The sequence below is a fragment of the Antechinus flavipes genome, chromosome 4 (assembly GCF_016432865.1).
Source record: "Antechinus flavipes isolate AdamAnt ecotype Samford, QLD, Australia chromosome 4, AdamAnt_v2, whole genome shotgun sequence".
NCBI classification, from domain to species: domain Eukaryota; kingdom Metazoa; phylum Chordata; class Mammalia; order Dasyuromorphia; family Dasyuridae; genus Antechinus; species Antechinus flavipes.
This window is the reverse complement of record NC_067401.1, coordinates 155,348,456-155,360,658: the sequence shown is the minus strand read 5'-3', so window position 1 is coordinate 155,360,658 and position 12,203 is coordinate 155,348,456. Positions and strand designations below refer to the sequence as shown.

The 12,203-nt window shown below is 34.4% G+C and overlaps 1 long non-coding RNA gene across 1 annotated transcript; it reads right to left on the bottom strand.

Moving 5' to 3' along the window:
• Positions 1 to 908: 908 nt before the first annotated feature.
• LOC127560535 (uncharacterized) lies at positions 909 to 4,477 on the bottom strand. Its single transcript, XR_007953351.1, has 3 exons — positions 4,340 to 4,477; positions 3,766 to 3,852; positions 909 to 1,508 (listed from the first exon to the last, which is right to left on the bottom strand). It is a non-coding gene; the product is annotated as an uncharacterized LOC127560535 (long non-coding RNA).
• Positions 4,478 to 12,203: the final 7,726 nt, after the last annotated feature.

Here is a 12,203-nt window from a genome sequence, read left to right as displayed (position 1 = left end):
ATCTGGTATTAACTACTACATGGATCTGATCATTTAGACCCAGGACTCAGGCCTCCCTTGAACTGTCTCAGATTCAGCTCTTGAACAACAAAAAAAAATCTTTAAGTAACTGCTACACTATTTTCTGTTTTCTTGTTTGTCTCTCTTTTAATTTTTCTATTCCTGCTTTAGTGCTATTCAAAATAGAATTTTTAAATTTAAGAAATCAGAGTTGACAGAGTTGATAATAAGAAATCTTATTATCTTAGTAATAAGAGATTTAAGGAAGGACCTTGTTATTAAGGAATAGAGTGTCATGGGAGTAATATCCTAATATTGCTATCCCCATATAAATCAGGCTAGTTTTTGCATAAAAGTTATTGAGATATTCCTCAAGACTTGGTTTGCTTAAAGGGTTAAAGTTTCAGACCACAGATAACATTTCTTCACTTCTTTAGAACAAAACAACTAGGAAGAATAAGAGAAGAATTCTGATATTTGGCTGGTGGAAATAATGAGTAACTTAGACAAGGGAATTTCACTCAACTGAATCAACTTAAGGTGTTTCAATTCCTCTCCTTGTTGAGTAACTTTTTCCCCTCAATGACAGTTGGCCTTTTTATTTTTAGTCAAGTATTGATTGCCTTATGAGTGTCTTCATTTTGATCAGATATTAAATTTAATCAGGGGACTGCCTTCATTTAAGGCCAGCTTAGAACATTTACATGCACACATACATACATGCCATCTTTTTTTTTTTTAACACTAATATTCTTTCAGATAATTTTTTATGGCTGTAAACTATCAAACATAATGATATATAACCATAACAGAGAGAAATGTTGTCATACCTTTAGATGAAAACAATCAAAATTCATGAATATAAGATGAGAAAGTCATGAATATACACTTGTGAAAAAAACTGAAGGTTTTAGTACACTGCAAACTCATTTATTTCTAATTTTCCTTGCATATATTTTTTAATACATAATAAATACATAGTTTACATGATAATGACCTCAGTACATTGTTAGTTCATTGAAACCAGGTACTATCATCTTTTACTTTTCTTTGTACAACCAATATTTAGTTAAATATAATGTAGTCTTTTATTTTTCTTTGTATAGCAAATATTTAGTATAATTAACTTAATAACTGTTTGCTGCCTGGCTAAGAACAATCATATCCATATCCATTTCTAATGTTGAACCATTTGGTACTGCCAAGGACTTTTGTGGGAAAAACTTTTCTGTCATTTGACTTTATAATTTTTCTCTTCTATGTCCAGGTTAGACAGGTCTGTGTCACTATATTCCATTCAGGATGTCATATTTTCAAACTAACATGAAATTTACCCAGGGGAGGTTAATCATAATGGACAGGTCAGAATATCGTACATATAAAGATCAGTTGAAAGAAAATACTTTGGAGAAATAAAGGCTTAATTTGGGTATTATAGCTATTTTAAAATATTTGAAAGACTGTCTTGTGGATGAAGAGGTTTGTTTTTTTGTTGTTGTTGTTTGGTCCTATAGGAGAGAAAAACAAATTTAAACAATATAAATAGAAACAAAATCTATCTAACATTTACAGTTGTCAAAAAGTGGAATGAGCTTCCTTGAAATATAATAAATATCCTTTCATGGGAAGTTATCATGCAAACCTAGATGATTACTGCTGGGGATATTATAGAGGGATTGGGAAGTCATGCTCAGAAATGGATTAGATCATATGAAAAGGTTCTTTCCAACTTTGAGATTATATTTTTCTATGAATAAAGACATTCTGGAAAACATATGGAATGATATCAATATCTATATCTATATCTATGCATATTAACATTGTGCCATAATTACCTCTGACAATCATGAGTAATAGAAACTGCAAATATTTAATATGGGAAAAGAAGAGATTTCAGAGAGTCATGAACTTTGTTTCTCAAGAATTTAAAGGTCTGTTATGTAGATCGAGTAATGTACACATTTTGTGTGGCTCATGTGTTGGGACAAGGACCAGGACCAGGACAATAAGTAGAAGTCAGGGAGAAACAGATTCTTATCAGTTTAAAATGAGATTTTCCCAAGTAGAACTTCTTAAAAATGAAATAAACAACTGGTTAAGCAACAAATCCCCCAACAATGAAAGTATTCTATTAAGGAATTATATTCTCATTTGTCATTTAAGTTGTGGTTGGTCTAGACATCTACTAAGGTACCTGTCTTTAGTAGGATGCTATGGTATTTTATACACAGTCACTGTGATTGTGGTGTATGTGTTTCATGGTCTGCATCATGGCATAGAGAATTGAGATGAGCAATGGAGCTGGGAAGAACTAGTTTCTAGTTCCCCTCTGACACATACAATGCAACTCGAGGCAAATCACTTAATTTCCCAATTCTAGGCAATTCTCTAGGACTACAAATTGAAGAAAGCCTTGCACTCTGCTTTGATAAAGAGTGTTTTCTCCTTGAAAAATAAATTACTCTCTACATTAATAAAATCACAGATCCAGTGTCTTTTGCCCAATTTGTCTATCAGATGAAACAAAGAATGTCATCAAAGAAATGTTGAAGAAATAACAAAAGCTATAGTGTTTTGTTAATTTGGAAAGAGTTGGAAATGATCTATGGACTATACAAATATATTATTGGTATCCTCACAATATCAAGTGGAGAGAAATGAAAGGAACATACATTTATTAATATGCCAGTTACTGTTCTAAGTAATTTGCAAATATTTTTCAACTGATCCTTATTTTAAACCCACTGAGTTCAGTGCTATTTTCTTATATTTTCTTGGGGGTTGGGAGTTGAGGAAATTAAAACAGACAGAGGTTAAATAACTTTTCCAAAGTCACATAATTTGTACATGTTTAAGATTGGATTTGAACTCAGATCTTCTTGACTCAAAGAGTTCCAAATACTCTATCTCTTTTACTATGTACTTGCCAATAATTGTGGATATCCTTGGCAGTTTGGGTAGATTCTGTTCTGAATATATGAAAAGGCTTAAACAAAGTCTTTAGGATGGGTTGGGAAAAGATTATACTATATCTTCTATATATTCATTGGAAGGAATGGTCACAATGATGAAAGCACATATAGAATTGAAAATTTGAGTGTTTGTGTGTGTATGTGTTTGCTCACATGCTTTCTCTCCCCTCACATACTTTTTTTTTCCCAACAGCTTTCATTCCACATGGATAAAAATGCATATAAATGTCTCCTCATTGAAAAGGTGAGTCAAAAGGAAAATAACATCCAAGATACCAAAGCAGCCCAAACAGTTCATCAGGCATCTTAAAAACACACAGCAAAGCAGGAGACAACTTCAAAGAGGGCAATACCATTGCCAAGAGAGGCTGCCAAGAAGCCAGCTGCTCCTGGAAAAATAAATTTCCCAACTTGGCATCTGGGCCTCATGATTTTGGTCCAGGGAGGTGGAAGAAGAATAGGTTTATAGGCAGCCATAAATAACCAAGCCACCAAGATTCTGAAGTCCAGCCAGCTTCTTCATTGTGACTCAGGACCCAGAAAAAGGTTGGCTTGTTTTGCTTCTGCAGGTAATAAGATTTCAGTTATCTTTATTTTAATAATAAAAAAATGCATCTTTAATAGCAGATTTACTGATCTAGAGAAATTTGAAGAATTGTTTCTCATTAAAGAGTTTCTCAGTTCTAGGAATAGTCTTAGGGGAGCCTGCCCTCTAAAGAGCGGTGTCAAGCTTTTATATACACACATATACTTATATCTATATATACAAACATACAAGCACACATATACATACACACATATAGCTGATGCTTTGCTCTCAATTCTGGGACCGCCAGAGGATTCATTTAAAGCTTAATCCTGGACTTTGTATAGAAACTTCCTAAAGGGAATTACAAAGGAGGTATTCAATATAATCACTTGGTCAATCACAATTTATTAAACACCCACCATGTGCCAGTAATTATACTAAGTTCTGGAAATATAAAGAAAGGTAAAATTCCCTGGTTTCAGGGAGTTTATAATCTAATAGGAGAAAAAAAATGCAAATAACTGTGTTCAAAAAAGTTCCTTTTTCTCTACAACACAAATGCTTATAATATGAAATCCTCAAAAGTAGTTTAAAATCCTCACAAGTAACTTTGACAAAGACTTAAAATATGAAACCAACTCAGAACTACTGTTATACTCTCCCAGGAGGATGATATTTAAAACAGAAAACATGAAACATTTTCTGAGACAGCTGAACAGCTATTTCATCTTCACATTGGCTCTAAACTTTTAGAACAACTCCCTCAGGGTCCACAGCTTCCAGGAAGCCAGGGCCAGTGGTCATTTTCTCCAAAATGTAGTTGCAAAAAAAAAAATACCTCATCTTTCTGCCAGTTAGTTTTGACTGAATTTCTCAGGAACTCCCAAACTGCAGAGGTTGCTACTCCTCAAAAGTCCACCTGTCATGACTGATGTCCAGGAATCTCTACTCAGGGGAAGAAACTCAATGAAGAACAGGCAGCCAGATATGTGAAATTGAGTATCAAGCTTGCTTAGGCAGATTTTGTGTGTGCTTCCATGTGTTAAGACAGTTGTAACTGGAGAGGAGGTTCAAGAGTAGGGCTGGGAAAGTTCTTCTATTCCTTTCACAAGACATCCAAAAAAATAAGGCTCAAAGAACATATATTCTACAAGTAAGAAAAGAGATTATTATTATTATCACTGCCACCATCAATATTTCAAGTTGAAGTTTGCAAAGTGCTAAATATATTATCTTATTTGATCCTCACCTTGTGAATTTGTAAAGTAAGTGCTGTAATTATTTGAATTTTATAGGCAAGAAGCCTGAAAGGGGTTACATGACTTGTTTGGGATCTCCCTGACTGGAAAGCAGGAATTATACTCAATTTTTGCCATAGAGTTTTTTAAATTTTTTCTTATCTACTGTACCACCCAGCTGTTTCTAGAGAATGACACAAGTCTGAGTTATTTTTTTCTCATATCAATTGAGTAAGCTACTCTTCCTGGTTTAGTGACCTTTCCTCTTTAATGAAGCATGTTGTCATCAAATAAAAGCAGAAATCACATTGTATTGTAAATGGAATAATCATCATTAAACTATACACTGGGACACAACCTTAAGGATGCTCAGAAGGAGAGGAGAGACTGACTATCACACTAAAGGTCTTCAAAGACTTTGTGTTGACTTCATTGTCCCTGTGAAACCTAGATAGTATATCAGTACCATGCAAAGAAACTGAATCCCTTCCATTTGAATTGTTTTAGGAAGATTCTGAAGGTCATCTGTCAGGATTACCAGACACTAAGATCCTTTCTCAAAGTAAACTGTCAAGCATTCTGACTCTACTGCAGTGAGCACAACTCTGTTGGGCTGATTACAATGTTTAAATTCCAAAGGAATGCTTACTAAAAATATTATTTTATAGAGAACATGCACAGGCAAGTGCTCTCAAGGTGGTCAGAAAAAGTGATACAAAGACATTTTCAAAATCTCTCTTAAGATCTTTAAAATCAATTGTGTGACATAGGAAACACTGGCATAGAACCACCCCACATAGTATGCTCTCATAAGAGAAGGTGCTGTGTTCTATGAGCAAAACATAATTTTACTCTTATCCTTTCCCACCTATTGAGAGAAAAATATATAGATATAGATATATAGATATGCAAAACAAAATTTTTCTCTGAATTATCTCCAAAGAAACTTGAGATGCCTAAAGTTTAAAAAGCCACCGCAAATGTTCACAGGGACTAATTTTTTATTATAGCTTTTTATGAACATATGCATGGATAATTTTTCAACACTGACTCTTACAAAAACATATCAAAGTATATCTTAAATACAATATTGTGTACATATTTATACAGTTCTTTTGTTGCACAAGAAAAAATGGATTTAGAAAGATAAAAATAATCTGGGAAGAAAAACAAAAATGCAAGTAGTCTACATTCATTTCCCAGTGTTCTTTCTCTGAGTATAGCTGGTTCTGTTCATCACTGATCAATTGGAACTGAATAGGATGCTCTCATTGCCGAAGATAGCCACTTCCATCAGAATTTATCCTCATATAGTATTGTTGTTGAAGTGATCTCCTGGTTCTGTCCATTTCACTTAGCATTAATTCATGTAAGTCTCTCCAGGCCTCTCTGGAAATAATCTTGCTGATCATTTCTTACAGAACAATAATATTCCATAACATTCATATACCATAATTTACTCAGCCATTTTCCAATTGATGGGCATCCATTCAATTTCTAGTGTCTGGCCACTATGAAAAGGCCTGCCACAAATATTTTTGCATATACAGGTCCAAAAGGACTATTTGTATCTGACATGTGGCAGAGCATTCCAAGATTGTATTGGTCTGATCACCCATAATCAGACTCCCTGTAACTCTACTCTAACACAGTGGCGTCATTTTGGTTCTCTTTAAGTATAAAGGATAACCACCATACTTTGGGACATTGAATCTTGAGGAGAGATAGAGAAGCTTTCCCTTTGGGAGAATAGTATCAGAGAATACTTGCTACATAGGGGATGCCTACAAGGATGCTTACCACTATCTGAAAGCTTAGTTATGACTATTTAACTTTCTGGCCTTATATTAACTACCTTGAAAGACAATAATGTCATGGGCATACAGTTCTGAAGTCATCCAACCCATTCAGTGTGGTGGAATGGTGTCTCTAATTATGCTTATACTTATACAGAGAAAGTAAATCTATTCAAAAAGATAAATTTTTGTTGTTCCTTACCATCTGTTCAGAACATTGCTTGTTACTCATAGTTTCAAGAAGAAGAAGCTACAGAAAGGTTCAAGTTCAATGTTTGTCTATGACTGGAAGACAAATAAATTTCTCTCCAATTCTAAGATTCTTGGTTTCTATGATCACTGTCATTCTTTTTACTTTTTATTCAACACTCTTTTAAATAATTCTTTTTCTCTAATCATGTTTTAATTATTAGTATTTTGGGACAAATTTGATTTTATTGCAGTTTCAAATTATTTCCTTCCTCCTTACCCTTTCCCACCTATTGAGAGAAAAATCGATAGATATAGATATATAGATATAGATATAGATATAGATATGCAAATTTTTTCTCTGGTCATTGTTTCCTCTTCCATACCATCACCCCCCCCCCCCCCAAGGAACAAAGGAAAGAAAAGAGAAAGGAATGAAAGTAGGAGGAAAGGCAAAAACGGGAAGATACAAAAATGAAGAAAGAAAAAAGGAGAGGGAGAAGAGGATAGAAGGAGGAAGGATGAAAGAAGGAAGGAAGGAAGGGAGGGAGGAATAAAAGGAGGAAGAAAGGGAGGAAGAAAAGGAGGAAGGAAGGAAGAAAGGAAGGGAGGAAAGAAGGAAGGAAGGGAGAGAGGAAGGGAAAGAAGGAGGAGAAAGGAAGAGAAGAAATAAGAAAAAGATTATTATATTTTACCTTGAACTCTTGAATCCATCAATTCTTTTTCTGAAGGTGAATAGCATGTTTTATCATGAGTCCTTTGGAACTGTTGTTGGTTATTCTATTGATCAGATTTACTAAGTCTTTCAAATTTGATTATCTTTAAAATATTGCTGTTACCATAGAAATTCTTCTCCTGCTTCTGAATACTTGATTTGGCATCATTTGATTAGAAGTTTTTCCAGGTTTTTCTGAAACCTTTTCTGACATGACTTTAAAATTATTATTAATAACACTAATAAAATAACTCATATTAATAAAGAGCTTTAAGGTTTAAAAACACTTTATTGTATATGCAAATAATTGACCCCTGATCAAATATTTTCCTTAACTAGTGACATAGTCACAGCTAGTTTGTTGTTAAGTGAAGTATTAAAACAGATTAAATCACAGTACATCAATTCACTAAGTAATTAATAAGTATTTATTTAGAAATTAACCATGTGCCTGGAGCTACGTTAAAGACTAAAGCTATAAAGAAAAAAAATAAAAACATTTCCTTTCGTCAAGGTTCTTACCTTCTAAAAGGGAATGTTTCTATATATCTAATGATTATATATATATATATATAAATTTATAACTTTAGAGCAATCGAACTGTGGGTTGTAGAGAACACCTTTTGCAGAATGAGTTCTGACTTGAAGCAATTTCAGAAGGCAAACTATACATACATTATTACATTGAATCCACACAGCAATTCAGAGAGGAATGATATTTTTTTTTCATTTTGTAGATGAGGAAATTGAGATACAGAGATGTGAAATCTAGGCCCATACAGTTGATAAGATATTGATTACATATTTAAATGCTGTACTTTCTGATTTTAAGTCAACTGGTCATTATGTTAATCTATATTGCCTCCAAGTATAAATATATTGTCATTAATTATCTTCTTTTAAAGTCAAATTAACTTACATTACTTAAAATATCAAAATAATCATGAGATTGGGGGAGGGGAAAAGACCTGCAGCTGTGAGGAAAGATTCAATAGCATTTTAATTCCATTAACTTTAGACTCTGCAGGAGGAAATGAGTTGGTTTAAGAACTCTCCAATGGTCCAAGTAATACAAATTTACAGTGACTAACTATATGAGTCCTTTTTGTACATTTTTTGTCTTCCTTCCCATTTTAATTTGGGGCAGTTGAAAAGGATTTAATTACAAAAATGGAAGTACAAGTGGCTTTCTAGCATAATACTGATGAGGAATTATCTGGGAATAGATCAGGTATTGTTCCTTGCTTTTCTTCCTCTCTCCTCACTGCAACCCTTTAAATTTGCATGGAAATTGACCTTCTGGACTTAAAATGTAAAGGATTTTGAACTTTACATCAACTAATTAGCATATTAGTGGCTGGTGGCAGTGTATATCAGGAGTCAAGGACAAATTTGGTTCTAAATGGTCCAGTAAAAATACAAAACAAAGACTGCAGTATAGTTAAGAACAAATTCTTGAGAACTGCATGAATGAAAGAAAAAGGTTTTCTCTTTGTTACATATGTTCCTTAAACCTGAGGTTTTTTGTTTGTTTGTTTTTTTTTTTCCCTTGACTCTGCATGTACTTGTTAGAGAGTATGTCACAGGCTTTGGGAAGAATACTTTCCACCATGTTTCTTTTCTTTTCTTTTTTAACTGTGCTAACTAAAGAATGGCTAACTAAATTGATTCTTGACAAATAATCTTGAAGAGGAAGCACACTGGTGAAAGCTGAAATTGGTGATGTTAGAGAATCACTTCTATACTCTTAGGAAGACCATTGGAATACTTACAGGAAGAAATCAGCTTTGCCTAAAGAAGATGAAGCCTATGTGAGAGTGAGAGTTAGATGAATATCTTCAGAGCTAAAATGAATATCTGACATTATCATTATAATTAATAAGAATTAGACTGGTGATTTCATTGGCACTTCTATGTGAAGAACTCCCTCCACTAAAACAAATGTTTCTCTGAAACTTATGATCTTAGCAGACTAGCAGAGAAGCTTCAGACTTGTGAGGGCCACATTCCATCTCAAGACTTCCTAGTGCAGACTCAACCAGATTTAAATGCAAATGAGATATGTATAAAAATACAATAAAAAATAATTCATTTTATTTATAATTTTTAAAAAATTAATATGCATCCACAGGGATATCTTTCTATTTGAGTCTAACAATACTAACAATATTGCCTTAATATTGAAGTTAAATGACATACCTAAGGCCGAAAGCTAATAAATGCCAGAAACAGGTCTTCCCATCTCTGAAGTCAATTCTCTATCCACTGTATCACATTACTTCTAAACAATGAATTCACTACTGTCTCCACTGTACAGCTGAAGAAAGTGACATACATACTACCCACCTCTCAGATTGGATAAGATGACAGGAAAAGATAATGATAAATGTTGGAGAAGATGTGGGAAAACAGGGCCACTAATACATTGTTGGTGGTGTTATGAACTGATCCAGTCATTCTGGAGAGCAATTTGAAACTATGCTCAATAGGCAACCAAAACTGTGTGTAACTTTTTATATAGCAGTGTCTTTACTGGGCCTGTATCCTCCAAAACGGCAAGGGATCATATGGGGGGCGAGGGAGAGGGGAGTGGAGCCAAGATGGTAGAGAAGACACACACTTTTTTCTCATCTTCTCCCATGACTCTCAGACTAATTATCAAATCCAGCCTCTGAATTAGTTCTGGACTAGCAGAATCCATGAATAGTGGAAGTGCTATAAATTCAGAACTGAACAAATGGAAATGAATGACTCTCTAAAAGCCACAATGAAAAAAAAAAAGAATGTAGACACTATTTTTCAAGAAATGATCAAAGAGAACTACCCAGATATCATAGAATTAGAAGGTAAAATGGTCATTGAAAGAATTCCCCAAACAATTCCTGAAAGAGACCCTGAAATTAAAACTCCAAGGTAAATTACCAGCAGAAGATAATTTTGAAGATCACCAGAAAATGTCTGTTTCAATTGGGCATGGAGTGAGGCAAGCCAAGTGCAAGCAGGCTAAGCCCAGATGCCACTGCAGGCTGTGCAGACCTAGGGCAGTGGGAGTTCCACATAGTGGCGAATCTTTGGGGAGGAATCTACAACAGTGTTGGCTACTCTGCCCTGTTTGCAAGCCAGTAGATGAGCAAAGAAGTTATAAAAGGTCCAACAGAAACACAAAAGGTAAAAAGTGAGCCCTAAAATGCCAGAATCTCATAGGACTTGACCATGCCCACCCAGCACTGGAAGTTAATAGACAGTGACTCAGCACAGTCAGCAGTGAACCAGTACAACCCCCACAACTTTTAGAGGAAGCTTGGACAACACACCCCTTGCCCTAAAAATAGATATCAACTTAAAAAATGAATAAAAAAGCAAAAAGAACTATAATCATAGATAATATTAATGGTGAAAGAGAAGAACAGATTTCAAAGCCTGAGGTGACTAAAAGCAGATTGTCTTTAGATGAAGCTCCAAAAGGTGATATACATTAGCCCCCATCACAGAGGCTCTCCTAAAAGAAAGTAAAAAGAATCTTAAAAGAAAGGTGGAAGAAAAAGGAGAAAGAAAATGGAAACTTTGCAAGAGGGTTTGGAAAAGGCAACACAAAAAAGATTTAGTGAAATGAAAAAAGAATAGAACTTTTTAAAAGATAGATTTAACAAAATGGAAAAATAAAACAACTCTCAGAAAAAACAAAATTTCTGAAAAGGAAAAAAAAAGAAAATAACTCTTAAAAAAGAAAATTTGTGAAATGGGAAAAAAAATCTGTAGAACAAAACAACTCATTTAAAAATTCAACTGAGGCATGGACCCACATTTAACACCATATACCAAGATAAGATCAAAATGGGTCCATGATTTAGGCATAAAGAACAAGATTATAAATAAATTAGAGGAACATAAGATAGTTTACCTCTCAGACTTCTGGAGGAGGAAGAAATTTATGACCAAAGATGAACTAGAAATCATTAGTGATCACAAAATAGAAAATTTCAATTATATCAAATTAAAAAGCCTTTGTACAAACAAAACTAATGCAGACAAGATTAGAAGGGAAGCAATAAAATGGAAAAATATTTTTACAATCAAAGGTTCTGATAAAGGCCTCATTTCCAAAATATATAGAGAATTTATTGACTCTAATTTATAAGAAATCAAGCCATTCTCCAATTGATAAATGGTCAAAGGATATTGTTATGAGTTCAAATGTTGGAGTTCTTGTTCTTCTCAAAACACAGCCGGTTTAGAGGCTTAGAGCCCTCCGAATATCTCCAAATCCAAAGGTTCTGTCCTTCAGCCTCTGCCTCTGCTTTCTTCAGCCTCCAACCAACACAGAGATGGAATGTCCCTCTTGTATCCTTCTGGGGAGCCCAGGCACCAACTACAGTGGTGTGAGATGAAGATGAATTTGGTTGTCCACTGAACTCTCCACTCGTAGCTTCTTCCTCTGTAAACTCTTCGTCTGCCACCAGCCAGCCAAGAGGAAAAAATGTATTCTGGAATGGCTGTCTCGCCTTATATGTGAATCTTCTGAGAGAATGGGATTATGGGTTTTCTCCCATAGTGCTCTCTGGCCCAAAGAGCTTTAAGGGAGGTGTGGACTCCCTTGAAGTTAGAAAGTATACTTTGTGAAGCTAGCATACTTGTGGACTCCAATGAGTAAAGGTGTGAACACAAGCCTTGTTTTAATTAGTTCTACTTAGTACCTTGTTTCAGGTTCTGGCCAAAATCTTCTTGTAAGATTAGATCAACTCTAATTAGTTAGCAGTTAGTAAG